Source organism: Perognathus longimembris, chromosome 14 (genome assembly GCF_023159225.1).
Source record: "Perognathus longimembris pacificus isolate PPM17 chromosome 14, ASM2315922v1, whole genome shotgun sequence".
NCBI lineage: Eukaryota > Metazoa > Chordata > Mammalia > Rodentia > Heteromyidae > Perognathus > Perognathus longimembris.
Genome location: NC_063174.1, coordinates 56360956 through 56376557, shown reverse-complemented (window position 1 = coordinate 56376557; position 15602 = coordinate 56360956). Strand labels below are relative to the sequence as shown.

General features: G+C 55.6%; 1 protein-coding gene across 5 annotated transcripts in view; it reads left to right on the top strand.

Moving 5' to 3' along the window:
- Positions 1 to 2710: 2710 nt before the first annotated feature.
- Positions 2711 to 15602, top strand: part of Syne3 (spectrin repeat containing nuclear envelope family member 3) — a 51167-nt gene continuing 38275 nt past the window's right edge. For 3 of the 5 annotated variants that reach the window (XM_048362208.1, XM_048362205.1, XM_048362209.1), the window contains exon 1: positions 2711 to 2758. The gene's annotated coding sequence lies outside the window, so the exon portion shown is untranslated. Of the gene's footprint in view, positions 2759 to 7233; positions 7251 to 7339; positions 7386 to 15602 lie in introns of those variants that run through there. The other 2 variants (XM_048362207.1, XM_048362206.1) reach the window with 2 other exon arrangements.

The following is a 15602-nucleotide window of genomic DNA, read 5'->3' as shown; positions in this document are numbered from 1 at the left end:
TAAAAGTCCCATAGACTTTGCTACCTGGGTTGGTTTTGAACCACAATCCTCAGATCTCAGGATTACAGGTGTGAGCCACAGTGCCTGGCATGTATGGGCTACTTTATAGTGGAAAAGATCACCACTGGATGGACACTGAGGCCTTGGGCTAGGGCTCAGTGGTATAGCATATAACATACACAAAGCTCAAGATTCTAGCACCACAGAATAGCAACAACAACAAAACTGGGTGCTGGTGGTTTATACCTATAATCCTAGCTGCTCAAGAGGCTGAGATCTGAAGACTGAGATTCAAAGCCAACTCATGCAGACAAATCCAAGAGACTCTATCTCTGATTCACCAACAGAAAGCCAGAAATGGAGATATGGCTCAAATGGTAGAGGACCAGCCTTGACAGGAAAAAGCCAAGTGAGAGCTCAAAGCCTCAAGTTCAAGCTCCAATATTGGCGTGTGTGTGTGTGTGTGTGTATACACAGACACACACACTAATGTTAAAATATTAATAATATCAGTAAAGTTACTTGATGGGTGTTTATATCACACTAGTGAAAAGCAACGGGTAGCCAAATATAATAATAAATTAGTAATATACAGTAGCATTCTGTAGTTCTGGAGCATTTTAGCACCATACATTCATTCTCACCTGTGAAACATAATCACTGTCCCCACCTGACAGGATGTTCCCAGGGGTTTCATGGCTCGCCAAGGTTCACTCAGTTAAATAAGCAATAAGCAACAGTTAGAGCTGTCCCTGAATCTTTCTGCTGCTCTGAAAGTGGTGCTGTGGTGTCTTAGCCACAGGCGGGGCAAGCCCCTCTGCGTTTCACTACCTGGTCTCACTTTGACCTTCTGGGCATGGGGATCTCTGCCTCATTCTCCCCCATCTTCCTGGAGTCTAGAGTCTAGACCTCAGGATGTGTTTGGTAGGAGAGGATGAGCGTTGTAGTGGAGACCGTAGTGAGCATATCAGACCTACAGTCTTAATATCACAGCTTGCTGGAGGCAAAACCATAGGACGGAAGTTCCTGTTAGCAGACCGTTGGTTCAGAAGAGGAAACCAAAGATGAGTAACCAGCCTCAAGCTGCAAATTGGGACACACCATGCAAACCTCTCTCCAGGCTGTACATTGACTTCCCATGGGGTGGGAGGCCTGGAGTTCCCAGAGCCCTGGCAGGGCTCGCTGCGTCCTTGAGCAAATCCCCTGGCTTCTTTGCGCCTTGGATTCCTTCAAAGAACAAAACTAAACTTTTCCTGACTTGTTGCAGAGATTTGACAGCAAAGGGATTGCTTTGGGAAAGCATCCGGGAAAGCCCGAGCATTCTCCACACAGGAGGATTCTAGTAGTGTCTCCTCACTGTGTGAACCTGCTGCCTGGAGGTTGGAACTCCAGGGCCTGCGGCAATTCCAGTGAGGCAATCAGCATGACAAGCCTAGAACAGACACCTGGAACTGGTCGTAGGCAAAGCAGGAGAGGCCCTTTGATTGGACCCATGGCAGCTCAGCACAATTATGACTTAATAAGCAACATCCAAACACGCCAAACAAGGCATGGCTGACCCCTTGGCATTCGAATTCAAGCTAAGTCCAGCCCTGTGTTAGTCCTGGGTTGCAGCTAATTCTCTTGCCCCTTTCCCGATCCAGAACACACACACACACACACACACACACACACACACACACACGAAAAGCCCTCTTGGAAGCTGTGAATGTGCATGTGAAGCAGTTATCAAGCCCCTGGCTGGCCACACGTAAGGTGTGAAGACAAGGGTGTAACCAGTGCCACACGAGGATGGTACCATCCTGAGGAGGCAGAAACAATTGTGCAAATCTGTATTGCTTTCAAGAACATCAGGACTGGAGGCCCTGGGCACTCAAAGTGTGGTTGAATGGCCGCTGGGGCTGGTGGAAGGGAAGAGACGGAAGTGTGAGGAGCTGCTGCCATCAGATTGTAGAAGTCTGGTGAGAGGTGTAGTTCAAGCCCCAGTCCAAAGACTGCAGTGCCGAAGCCCAGAGGCAGATAAGATTTAAAAACTGGTGGGGTGTCATGGTGCATGTGTGTAATCCTAGCTTTTCAGAACACTGGAATTCAGGAGGATTGCTTTCCAGATAGCTGGGGCAAAAGGGAGAGATACTGTCTGGAAACAAACTAAAAGCAAACAGGACTGGAGGCGTGGCTGGAGAGGCAGAGCACCTACCTAGCGAGTATGTGGCCCCCCGAGTTCAATTTCGGCTACCACAAATAACAACAACAATCCGGTACAGAGTGAAAGGACGGGAGCCCCTGGTGGGCAGAGGGCATGTAGGGCGCATGGGGAGACACGAGTCACACATCTTGGGGCTGGGGTTTGAGTCAAGTCCTCAGTGTGGGTGACACTCGGGTCCCTGGGGCTCCAGGCGGTGGGTGGGAGGCGACCCGAGCCCCCGGCAGGGCGCGATGGCGTGGAGGGTGCCCTGGGCCTCGTCTGCGCCCCGCCCGGCTCCGCTCCCCGTGTTCCTGCCCAGCGTGGCCTCCGGGACGCGCAGCTCCTCGGCCGGCCGCGGCACTGCGCTGAGCCCGGGCGCACGCACGGCGGCGGGTGGGGCTGGGCTCCCGGCGGGTCCGCGGGCGGGGCGGGGCGGGGCGGGGCCGGGCGGCGGGTGTCCCGGTGTCCCGTGGTCACTGTCCCCGCCCCGCCCCGCCCCGCCCGGGACAGGAGGAGGCCGGGCCCCGCCGCGCGCCCCTGCGCGCCCCACGCTCCGCGCTGCGCTCCGGGCCGGTAAGTGACGCCGGCCGGGACGCGGGACCGATGGGGTGGGAGGGGGGCGGGCTTGGTCCCCCGGACCCCCGGTGCGGACCCCGGGGTCGGCGGCGCGGAAGGTCGGGGACCCAGAGAGCCGGGGAGGCGCGGGGGCTGCGTGACAGCGCCTGGCGGGCGGGATCTTTCTAGTTCAAATCGTACCGCCCCGCCCGCTGCGAAATCCGGGCGCCTTTCCTCTCACCGCCCGGAGGGTGGCGGGTGAGGCCCGGGGGTCCCCGCGCCAGGGGGTCCCCAGGTCCCATGGGCCCGCGCGCTCCTCCCTCGGGGGCGGGGGGGGGGGAGCTGCTCCCACCGCCCGCGGCGCGTATCGGCTTCGGTGGGGAGTGCAGGCCAAGACTACCGTCCCGGCCATGGAGACCCACCCCGGCCGTGGCGACCCCCTCCCGGCCATGGAGACCCCCCCCGCCGTGGCGACCCCCTCCCGACCATGGAGACCCCCTCCCGACCATGGAGACCCCCTCCCGACCATGGAGACCCCCCTCCCGGCCATGGAGACCCCCTCCCGGCCATGACGACCCCCTTCCCGGCATTGGAGAGCCCCCCCCGGCCGTGGCGACCCCCTCCCGGTCATGACGACCCCTTCCCGGCCATGGAGACCCCCTCCCGGCCATGGAGACCCCCTCCCGGCCATGGAGACCCCCTCCTGGCCATGACCCCCTCCTGGCCATGACCTCCTCTCGGCCATGGCGATCCCCTCCTGGGCCACGGAGACCCCCTGTCGGCCAGGGCCACCCCCTCCTGGGGACAGGCGCCCCACTGGGTAGTGCCCTGGAGAGCCCGCGGTGGGGGGGGAAGTCCCACCCTGCCCGCCAGATTTCCTCCCTGTGCAGCCTGGGGCCTGCGGCTCAGCCCCTCTGAGCCTCCCTCCCGCCTCGGGCAGGGCCGGAGGGGACACAGGTGGGCGCTGACTTCCCGGGAGGGTCTTCAGATTCCTGACCCCTAACCCAGGAGCCGGCAGAGCACCCGGCGGCTTCAGCCCTGGAAAGGCTTCGTGTCATCACTTTGGCCGCGAAGCTCTGGCCCCGGGTGGTCCTGGGGCCCTTTCCCCATCGACGGCTCAAGCCCGCCCTCATCCCGGCCGGGCTGGTCAGTTCCGGGAATTAGGGGCTGACACCGGTGGGCGATGCCCGGGCTCCTATGGTTGGGGGGCAGTGACTTTTCTTTCCAGCAAGGGAGAATGTCACAGTCACCGCTTTTGTTTTTTTTATTTGTTTGTTTGTTTATTTTGGGCCCCTACTGGAACTTGAACTTAGAGCCTGGCGCTGTTCCTTAGCTTTTTGGCTCAAGGCTGGCACTCTGCCACTGGAACCATAGCTCCACTTTGGGCTTTTTGCCAGCTAGTAGGAGATGAGACTCTCATGGACTTTCCTGCCCCGGCTGGCTTCAAATTGATTCTCCGATCTCAGACTCCTGAGTAGCTAGGATTGCAGGTGTGAGCCACGAACGCCTGGCTGTCACCGTTTTCCTGAGCTTGGCTGGGGACCATTTCATTCATCTCTTGAGAGGAGAGGAAGCAGGCCCAGAGAGAGGGAGTGATTTGGTCAAGGTCGCACAGCCAGTAGCAGAACCCAGAGCTCTGTGTGTGTGTGTGTGTGTGTGTGTGTGTGTGTGTGTGTGTCTGTGTCTGTGTCTGTGTCTGTCTGTCTGTCTAGCTCATATCTGGGGGAGCCAACAGCCCACAGGGTCGGGAGCTGGGAGTAGGAGGGGCACAGTTGTGCCAACGGCTGTTTTGCTCCGTTTCCTGTTCACTGTGCCCCAGTGGGGGACTCCAACACGTGTGGGTCTGCACATTCCTCAGGCAGGACAACAGGGCGGTGCTGACAGCCGCAGCTGTGCCAAGCCCGCTGCTCTCCCAGAGCCAGAGAGGCCGGGGTAGGGGTGGGGAGGGCGGAGGGGGGGAGGGGAGCAAGCCTTGTTTCTGGATTCCTGGATCTTGTCCTGTGACCCGAGGGGGTGACAGGGATCTGGGCTCCTGTCCCTCACTCGGGGGCAGGGGCTGGCATCTGGCCTGCAGGTGCCTCCCGGGGAGGATGGAGCTCCCTGGGTTTCCATGGAAACACCCCCAGCTTTGCATGCGCTCCCTGGCTGTGCCCCTGGCCCAGCCTGGACAGCCCCTTGGCCTGGCCGGTGATGCAGGGGCCTGGGCTGGGGCTGCCGGGGGTCCTGCCTGTCCTCTTGTGGGAAGCGCTGGGCGGGTCCAATGTGGTCTTCGAAGGACTTCAGAGGCTCTGAGAGCCTAAAGGCAGCTGGGCCTCCTGCACCGCCCAGCTGCTAGGGATGGGTGTAGCCAGGTCGGGTTACCTGTGTCCATTCCTGCTGCCGGAGCTTTGATGCCCTTCCCTATGAAAAGGGGGTATCATGGGGTGCTGTAGCATCTCTTTTAAGATGTTCTATGAGCAGCGTTTTGGAAGGTGTCAGATACAGCAGTGGTGGGCAGTTGCCACAGTTTAGGGTGTGGGGGCCCAGGTCTGGATATCTGAGTCCCCCCAGTTCTCTCCCTTCCCTCTTGGCCTCGCTGTCTCCATGTCTGGGGGTGAGTGGTTCCACATCACCTCCCTCAGGGTCCTTCAGGGACTGAGGCAGAGCCCTTGACTGCAGGAGGGAGAACTGGGAGAGGAGCCCCGGGGTGGGGGGCACTCAGAAGTGACTGCGCCGACTTAGGTTTGCCACCTCTCACCTCCTGTGACACTGACAGGTGACCAGGCTGCCGCTGCTGGCCTGTTTGCAGAAGAGGAGAAAAACCGTGTGATGGCTAGAGGTAGTGGGGTCAGGATTTGAACTTGGGGCCTTTGGTTTGATGCGCTGTATCATAGCACCCAGTTTATTTTGGATGGTCCAGGAACAATGGTACAAGCTGAGCCCTGGTACCTGTTAATCCCAGCTACTTGGGAGGCTGAGATCTAAGGATCGAGGTTCACCGTCAGCCTGGGCAGAAAAATCTGAGACCTTCTATGCAACTGACCAGCAAAAAGCCGGAAGCGAACGTAGCATTTGAGTGGTGGTAGAGTTAGCAAAGAGCTAAAGGAGAGCGGGAGGTGCCGAGTTCAAGCCCTGTCTTAGCACAGGCGTGCATGCACACACACACACGCACACACAGAGAACAATGTAACATGTGAATCACTGGATAAACTGTATAGATCAGTATCCCAGGCCCCACCGAAAAAATAGAAAGGGATCCAGAACATTCCCTTCCTGTAGTATCTGTAAGCTCTGGGCACCAAGAAGCAGAACTCAGGAGGGGCAGAGGCTGGAATAAGGAAAGTGCCCCTTGCCCCTCCCTCGGGAATCTGTCTTTGAGGCTTGGTGAGGGAGCCTGGAGCTGTAATGGGACCCCAATCCCCACGGCTGAAGGGCGGGGTCACAGCTGAGAAGTAAGGAGTGGATGGTGGGAAGCAATCACGGGTGTCGGTGTTCGCCACAGGGGAGGGGGAGGAAGGAGAAGAAGGGGGAGACACTTACAAGGAAGGTCTTTGTCATTGTTTCTTCCTACTTGTCTGTCTTCTCAGTAGATACTAGTTTGCAAAGTTAAGAACTTTTTGTGTGTGGTTGTTGTTCTGCCCAGGAGTTTCACTGTGTATCACCGTGTAGCTCAGGCTGGCCTCCAATTCTCAGTCCTCCCACCTCAGCCTCCCAAGTGCTGGGCTTATAGGCCTGTACCACCACACCCACCCTGCCCATGCCGGTTTATGTGAAATCGGCATGGCTCTTTGGGGAAACGGAGAAGCCTGTTTTGCTCTCCGTAGGATCCACTTTGGGGTGTTTCTCCAGCTTATAGAAGGGCTTATGGGTGTTGCTTGCAGATATTTTCATGCTTCCTCATTGACAAATAGGAGAAACACACATTCCATTATATCAAGTCTTACATAGTGCAGAGAACACCGAAGTTGCCTGCGTATCCGTCATGCTTGCACTGTCTCTTAGAAAAGCCGTCTCCTCCACTGGAGTCAAATGTTAATCTGGCGGGATTTTAAAAATAAACACGAATTCCCTTCATTTGGGAGTCCTAATCGCCCTCTTCTCCAAATCGTACAGCAATGGTGCCTTAGTGATGCAGGGGCTCAGAGGATCAACAGGATGTTTTACGTCCCAATGGCTAATGAGCCGTCCTTCTGAATCATAAAATCCTGGCATGCGTGAGCGGGGAGGAGCCCTGGGCCATCTGGACCAGTCTGCTGGGTTAACAATGGAGAGAAACGTGAACGGGTAATGTCAACAAGGAACACGAATCTGCCGCACCCGTGCGTGGCTGTCGGGAGGACCCTGCCCCCGCTTACCCGAGATGAAGCTGACTCCTTCGTCTTCAATGTGCAAAGCCAGAGGAGAGCTCACGCCGGTCATCCTAGTACTCAAGAGGCTGGGGTTTGATGAGGATCAAGGTTCAAAGCCAGCCCAAGAAGACAGAGCTGACAGGCTCTCCTCTCCAATTAATCAGCAAAGAGCTGGAAGCTGGGTATGCTAGAGCACCAGCCTTCAGTGGAAACACTGAGGGACAAGTTCAAGCCCCAGTACTAACACATACAAAACCAAACCAAACAGACAAAACATACCTGTACAGGAAACAGCAGTGCCTAGCATCTTCTTTCCTGTGAGTGCTTCTATAGGAGAGCTGATCTTTCTCACCTGTGGGCTAGCTCCACCCTCTAACACATTCCTGCTGGTGAAGGAGGCTAGCCTCGCCCCTGGGCCTCTGCAGGTTGAGGGTGGAGCAGCACTCCCGCCCAGGGGGCGATGGGAAAGGATGAGGCCCTTCTGTTCTCGGGTGTGCTGTTGTAATTGCACTCCTTGGAGCTGAAATTACAGGCCACCCCACCCAGCTCAGCCCAGCTGGGGCCGGCCTCTGGGAAGTCTGGAAAACACTGGGGCGGGTCTTCCCAGCTGTCACGTGCAGGGAGGTTCTGCAGGTGACAGCTCCCGCCCCGCCACGCTGCCCCTTGCACGGAGTTTGTTTTCTGGCCTGCACAGGTACCTGGCTGGGGCTCAGAGGGCCAGGGGTTCCAGGACTGCAGGCTCCAGTCTGGGTTTCTGCTGATACAGGGCTGGCCATTTCCCACTGGCTCACTGGGCATAGGGACCCAAGCCCAGGTCCCAGCCCCGTGTGTCCTGTGCTTAGTCACAGACCCAAGGATCCCTTTGTCTTCTAACCGGTGACAGCTCAGACGGCAGAGGAGGCTAAGTGTCCTGTTTCCAAAATGCTTGGGGTCAGGTTTTGTGTGTGTGTGTGTGTGTGTGTGTGTGTGTGTGTGTGTGTTACTACTGGGTCTTGAACCCAGGGCCTTGCATGTTCTCTTAGCTTTCTCAATCGAGCTGATGCTCTGCCCCTTGAGCCATACATAGCTCTATGCTTGGATTTTTTGCTGGATAAGATTCTCACAGACTGAACTGTTGAGGCTGGCTTTGAACCGCGATCTTCAGATCTCAGCCTCCTGAGTGGCTAGCTAGGATTACAGGCGTGAGGCAACCAGTGCCCATCTCAGAAGTATTTCCGATTTGGAAATCCATGCAGTAAACATAATGAGATGCTTGGGACCCCAGACTAAGCAGCAAATTTCCTCTGGTCTCATACATTGCTGTGTGTGTGCACCTACCCTGACGGCCATCCACACAGGGCTTTGGATGTGGGGAGCCTGTCCGATTTTCTCACCCAGGTTGTGGGGACGAGGAGGGGCCAGTGTCAGCTGGGCCTCTGGAGATGGCAGACCTCCTGACTCCCAGGCCAAGTCCGTGTCCTTGCGGCCGGTGGCGTGGCATCACGATGACGTGGGGGAGGGGAGGGCATCATCACCAAGCTGGTCCCTGTTGGACGCTAATGAAGCTTGTTGATTCTGAGATCTGGGAAGGGCTGAGTCCCTCCCAAGTGACATTTGCTGAATAATACAGGAGGCTGACTCACGGGGTCAGCCTCTCCTCCTTGCGGGGAGGGGCAGCCGTTTGTCCTTCAGCGGCCAGCCTCCATTTCCTGCTCTGAACAGGCAGTGGGTGGGGGGTGGGGGGAGAAGGATCTCAGGGCTCCTGGAAGTCCAGGCGACTCCTCCTCGCTTCAGAGCCTGGCCGCACAGGTTTGGGGACAGGAGCGGCTCCGCCTTGTGCCCATCCCCCAGGCCCGGCAGGTCACAGCTGGGGGTGGGGTGGGGAAGGACCAGGCAGCCTGGCCTACCTCTGAGTCTCACAAAACCCAGGCACCTAGACCTTCCTCACCTGCCCACCTGTGAGAAGGGGGTCAACTCTTCTATCAGCCTTTCCCCTGCATCCTCACTTCCCGTGCACCTAGATTGCACCTTCTGGAAGATTCTTCAGGATTCCTGTTCTTGCACTTTGATGTTGATACTTAATTGGATTCCCTACTTATCTGTGACTTATTATTCATGCTCACATCCTCTCTGCCGGGAGAGAGGTGTCTGCTCACCTTCTTCCCCCCCCTCCTCCCCCCCACCCCGCCCCTGGGGAGTCCTTAATATTCTCAGGACACAGAGGAGAGCCCCAGTCCAGATGTAAGGCGCTGCACAGCACTGGGACCCAGCTCTAGGGGAGCAAAGCAAGCGGTCTTCTCACTTTCCTTTCCCTTCCCAGGCCATTCCACGGCCTGGGAATCCGCTCAGTCCCGGGGCAGTGCTGCCCACGGTCCCAGCCCCTAAGGGACCTCACCACACCCGGCCAATAAGCCTGTCTTATCTCCAGCTTTTATTGTCTCTCTAGCACTTACCTTTGGAAATGACGGGAGTTACTTGGTAATTACACTCTGGGTAGGGATGTTGTGCGTCCCAGAACTTAGACCTAAGAGCTGCCCCCCGTGTAAACCCATCCCCTGGCATTCATGGTTCCAGAACCATACTTCCACACCCCCCACCAGCACCCCAAAGACAACCCATGGGGCTCAGGGCATTTATATAAAATGCCCTCACAGAACCCACATAATCCTCCTGAATGCTTGAGGGTTTTCTTCTTCTCGTCCTCCTCCTTTTGAGATAAGGTCTGGCCTTGCAGCCCGAGACTGGCCTCTCAAGCTCACAGTTCTCCTCTTTTCGCCTCCCAAGTCCTAGGATTACAAGCGTATACTACCATGTGTGGCTTTTCTGTAATACTTGAAGGTGTACTCTATATTATGTCTAGTACCTATACGATGTAAATGTTGTGCACATAGCTGTTGTATTAGATTGTTTAGAAGATTATAATGGAGGGAAAAATTCAATAGAGATGCAATTTTCTCCCAAATGTTTCTCTCTCTCTCTCTCTCTCTCTCTCTCTCTCTCTCTCTCTCTCTCTCTCTGTCTCCCCCAGTCCTAGGGCTTGAACTCAGAGCCTAGCCACTGTCTTTTGGCTTTTTCACTCATGGCTGGTGTTCTACACTTGAACCACAGTTCCACTTCTGGCTTTTTGCTGGTTAATTGGAGTTAAGAGTCTCACAGACTTTCCTGCTCAGGCTGGCTTTGAGCTGTGAACCTCAGATTTCAACCTCCTGAGCAGCTAGGATTACAGGCATGAGCCACGGGTGCCCAGCTCCAAGAATGTTTTCTATCTGTGTCTGGATTCACAGGAGCTGGCCGTGTTTGTGGAATGAGCGTGGGTGAGCAATGAACGGATGCCAACGAAGATGGGTGGGTTGGGCTGGGTGCTTCTAAGATTCCTTGAGTGGACAATCTTAGAAGGTAGAAGTTTAGAGAGAATTTATTTTAGTAAAAGGGATAAGATAGAAAGAAATAGGAAAAAATGGGGAGAAGATTTCCTGCTCCTCACATAAGAAGTGGTGGTAGTAGGGCTGGCTGGGAATATGGCCTACTGTCAAGTACTTGCCTTGTATACATGAAGCCTTGGGTTCGATTCCCGAGCAACACATATATAGAAAACAGCCAGAAGTGGCGCTGTGGCTCAAGTGGTAGAGTGCTAGCCTTGAGCAAAAGGAAGCCAGGGATAGTGCTCAGGCCCTGAGTTCAAGCCCTAAGACTGGCAAAACAAAACAAAACAAAGAAGTGGTGGTGTTTCTTATCTGGGGTCTTCATGGTTTCTGAGCTAGGGGCTACAGTGGTCATGTTTGTATTTTTCTTTTTGTGTATGTATGCACCAGTATTGGGGCTTGAACTTGAATGCTCTCTTAGCTTTTTCACTTATGGCTGGTGCTCTACCACTTTTGAGCCATAGCTCCACTTCCGCCTTTTTTTTGCTGGTTAATTGGAATTTAGAATCTCACACACGTTCCTGCCTGGGCTGGCTTTGAACTGTCATCCTCGGATCTCAGTTTGCTGAGTAGCTGGGGTTCCAGACATGAGCCGCCAGCCTCTGTCTCTGCCTCTTGTTCTTATAACTGAAGATGTAAAAGGAGGACAGCCGTTGCTCTGCTTGGGTGTTGTTGCTTCCTGGCTCTGATTGATTTTCTTTTTGCGTTTGGTCCTCTTTGTATTTATTATGTTTCATTTCTTTGCGTTCTCCTTTATCCGTGATGCCTTGTGCCCAAACTGGCGGTCGGAAGCCAGCCAGGCATCTGGTTCTCTTTCTGCAAACCCCCCCCCCCCCCCCCCCCCCGCCAGGCTAGTCTTCAGAGGAAACCCCTTCTGTGACTCATGCCAAGGGCCCTGGCATACCGAAGGCCTGTGGGAGGCAGGGCCCACCCAGGAGCCCCGGCTCCCCACCTCCTCCACCCACGCGCTCTTCTCCGTCCACCACTTCACCTCTAGCTGCTGAGCCTGTGAGCACAGGCGGGTGGTTCCCGGTGGCACGTGAGACGGTGAGGTGCGGCCAAGGTCGTCCGCCATTTGTCCGATACCAGGCAGCCAGCCAGCCCGGCTTCTATAACTTGCCTATTTATGTGTTTGTAGATTGCAAGCCCAACGTTGCTCGGGAATAACTGTAGAAAATCTTCTGGTTTTTTTTTTAACAAAAGTTCTGTCCTGTGGCGTCTATGGTAACCTCTTTCCTCTGGGCAAAACCACGTGGCTGCCCAGGAGAGGCCCTGGCGGGGCATCGTGAGCACAGTGTGTGCTGGGAAGGGAGCAGAAGAGGATGGCCCTGTGAGTTCCTGTATTTATCTGCCACAGGAAGAAGCGGGGTTAGGCACTGAGCCGGCAGCTGGAGCCGCGCCTGCCTTGCGAGCCCGCGTTTGCTGCAGGGCTCCGGGGCCCTTCCGCCTGCCTCGTACCCACATTGGCTGGGCTGCTGCATTCCTCCCCCTACTGACCCTGGCTACATGGGCCCTGGGGGGCGGGGCCGGGGCGGGACCCACGCTGCCCTGTCCCGTGCTGTGGGGGCAATCTAGTGGGTAGTGGGTAGTAGTTGCTGACACTCAGGACTGGAACTGGGGGTGTCGACCCCAGACCAGGAATTACGAGTCAGGTCCAGCCATTCCCCCCCCCCTCCCCCACCGTGTGCCAAAGAAAGAGACAGGCTGAGGCCTGGAAAGGGAGATTGTTCCGGAATTGGGGGTATGGCTAGAGTGCCAGCCATGAGTAAAAAGGCTGGGCAAGAGTGCAAGGTCTGGAGCACACACACACACACACACACACACACACACACACACACACACACACTTCAATGAAAAAAGAAGCAAAAATCTTGTTGGGATGCATTCGGTGAGGTGGCAGGAGACAAAGTCACAGTGTATGGGATGCGTGTACACGTTGTAAACACGTAAACGTGGGTGCCGCCAGGAGCTTTGGGTTTTATAGATCAAGAATTGGGTCCCGTGGAGAGAAGCATGCGTCCTTCAATGCGGGCAGCCCCCTGTGCCTGGCTGGTCTTGTCTCAGACTTTGTCTCTGGAGGAGACATTGAGATGTCCCTTTCGGAAGGAGTCCCGCGCAAACCTGCCACTGTTGCCTGCAGGGTGGTCTGTCTGTCCTGGGTTGCTGCGTCTGTCTTCTTTCTTTGGGGGCAGCGTTGCCTGTGCTGTAATGTGATAAGAGGACACGTCGCTGATGGAGGAGTAGTTTGACTACGTCACAAGACGCTTAACTGTAAAGCCTGTTCTTGCTGGGGTCCCAGGTACTTACAAAGAGACCAGAGGACAGAATGGCTCCGATTGAAGGACACGGATGGAAGGGAGGGCCCCGGCACCTAGCTTTTATCCTGCTTCCAGGTAATTTATGGGCCCAAGTACTCTGCTTTTTAGCAAAAACAGTGTTTAAGCTGGGCTAGGTAGCTCACGCCAGTCATCCCTGCTACTGAGGAGGCCGAGATCAAAGTCCGCCCAGGCTGGAATGTCTGAGAGACTCTTATCTCTGATTAACCACTCAAAAACCTTAAGTGGATCTGTGGCTCTAAGTGGTAGGACCATAGTCTTGGGCAAAGGAGCTTAGAGACTGTACCCAAGCCTTCAGTGGAAGAAGCCCTGCGAATGACAAAACAAAACAGTAGTTAGAGCCTCTTGCTATCTGCCCTTCTCCAGTTATGTATGTGGAAGTCCTGAAGCCTTCTTAGAGTTTAGCCTTAGGGTTTGGGCTTTGCAAACAGAAGCCAATAGATGGCCTGAAGAAAGGGAGACTGAGGAGGGGGCGGCCCCGGTTCTGGAAAGACCCTTTAAGAACGTTTACTTGTTTTTTCTTTGTTGTGGGACTTGAACTCTGGGCCTACATGCTGTCCCTGAGCTTTTTCTCTTGAGTCTAGTGCTCTACCACTTTGAGCCATACCTCCACTTCTGCTTTTCTGGTGGTTATTGAAGATAAAGAGTCTCACAGACTTTGCTGCCCCAGCTGGCTTCGAATCATGATCCTCAGACCTCAGCCTTCTGAGTAGCTAGGATGACAGGTGTAAATCACCAGCAGTGAGGTAACTTTCACTTTTTAAGATCAGTCTCACAACCGAGGTCCAGGCTGGTCTTGAAAGCCTTCCTCTCTTAGCCTCCCAAGTAGCTGAGACTATAGCTGTTCACTAACTACCACACCTGTAGGCTTTCTCTGGAGCACAGTCAACTCCCTTCTCTGTGAAGTGGGAGGTGGGGGGGGGTCCCCTTATCCTGCTGCTGGGCCTGTGCTTCCTCGTGGGGGTCTGGGGTCAGCAGGGTTGTGAGTTGACCCCATAGAGCGAGGCGTCATTGGCCATCTTTCTCCCCATGCAAAGCAGCGGCAGCTTTCTTCTTTGCCTTCCTCTCAGCTGCTGATCTAATCTGATAGGCCTGGGTGGGGACCCCAGTTCTGCCACCTGTGGCAAGATAACTTGTAACTCACCTGTCAGAGAGCAGCCACGCCTTCCAGCCCGGCTCCTGGGGCACTACCCATTTCCCTAGAGCTTGGAGCTGGGGGGAGCACATCGCTGCTGTCTCCTCCACCTTCGACACATTCTGGAATCTGCCCAGCGGCTGCTGAGTCAGCCCTGGGGCTCAGGTGCCCTTGGCGTGGGCCCAGGCCCTGGCCGGCCGGTCTGGGAGGCGTGCTGAGCTGGAGCAGCCGGCCAAGCCAACGTCCACGTGCAAAGATGGAATCCCTGTCAAAGGGAATAGGGGACCGCGCAGATGGCATCTGGGAGGCGGTGGCCAGAAGATCTCGAGTCCAAGGCCAGCCTTGGCCACTTACTTAGCTGGACCCTGCCTCTAAAGTAGGGGGTGAGGGGTGGGGAATGAATGGGGGCCACCCATCCATTCCTTCTGTCACTGTTGCTCTCCCAGGACCTGTCACCGTCAAGGGACCCATGCAAGAATTTTCTCTTAGAGAATTCACTTAAGAGTGGGCGTTGTACATCTTAATATCCTACCCTGAACCTTGGGGGGCCTCTTCGATACAGCCTGGGGCTTAGATGAGATCAGGTCTCTGAGAGTTGGGCCTGAGGCCACCCATGGGTGATGAGGTGAACGGGGTTCCCTAGCTCAGGGCACTGTGTGGCTGTCACACCTCTGTCCTTCCTGCCTGACCTTTTGCTTGTTCTTTGCATCCTTCTGAGGCTGGGGGCGGTGGGGGGGGTCTTGTGTCACCCAGGGCTCCACCATGGACCTGACTGATTGATTAGAAACCTTGCAAAGGGCGGCTCCTACCTGTGTCTTTGGGAAGATGTCCTCGAGACTCTGATGGGTAGGGGTGTTTGGGAACCATCCTGGATTTGGTTTTGGAGCACATCTCACCAAGGTACTGATCTTCAGTTAACAGCTCTGCAGCTCTCCCCTCCCCTCCCCTGCCTGTTTTGCCCTCCCTTCCCCACCTGCCCTCCTCCTCTTCCCACTCTGTCCCTCAGAATACAGGAGCAAACGTGCCACAGTATCCACAGAGTATCAGATACGCCTTGTAGCCTCCCTCCTTCCCGTCCTTCCTTTCCCTCTGTTCTTTCTTCCTTTCTCTTTCTCTCTCTCTCTCTTTCTTTGCTGGTCCTCGGGCTTGGACTTAGGGCCTAGGTGCTGCCCCTTACTTTTGTTTTCCCATTAAAGGCTAGCCATCTACCCTTGAGCTACTGCTCCATTTTGGCAGTATGGTGGTTTGTTGGAAATAAGAGTTTCACAGATACCCCAGCCTGGGCTAGCTTTGAACCCTGATCCTCGGATCTCAGCCTCCTGAATAGTTAGGACTGCCACCGTGAGCTCCCAGCACCTGGTGCTGAGCCTGGGTTTCTATGTAATGTTAAGATTATTATTTTTGTCTCCTTTTAAAATGAAATTGATGTTTCCTTGGGTGAAATGAAAAACGACCCATGACCAGAGCACGTGAGCACCAGCTAGGGGTCACAGTGCACGGGGCGCCTATCCCAGCAGAATGTGGGGTGCCCACCTCTCAGGGCCCCCTGACACCCAGATGGCTGAGCAGAGCTTGGGGTTCCCAGTCTGGCCCTCGGGGGCCGGGCAAGTGCACCTCTGGGCAGCCTTCCCTCTGCCCCCCCCCCACAGAGTGGCTTGGGGG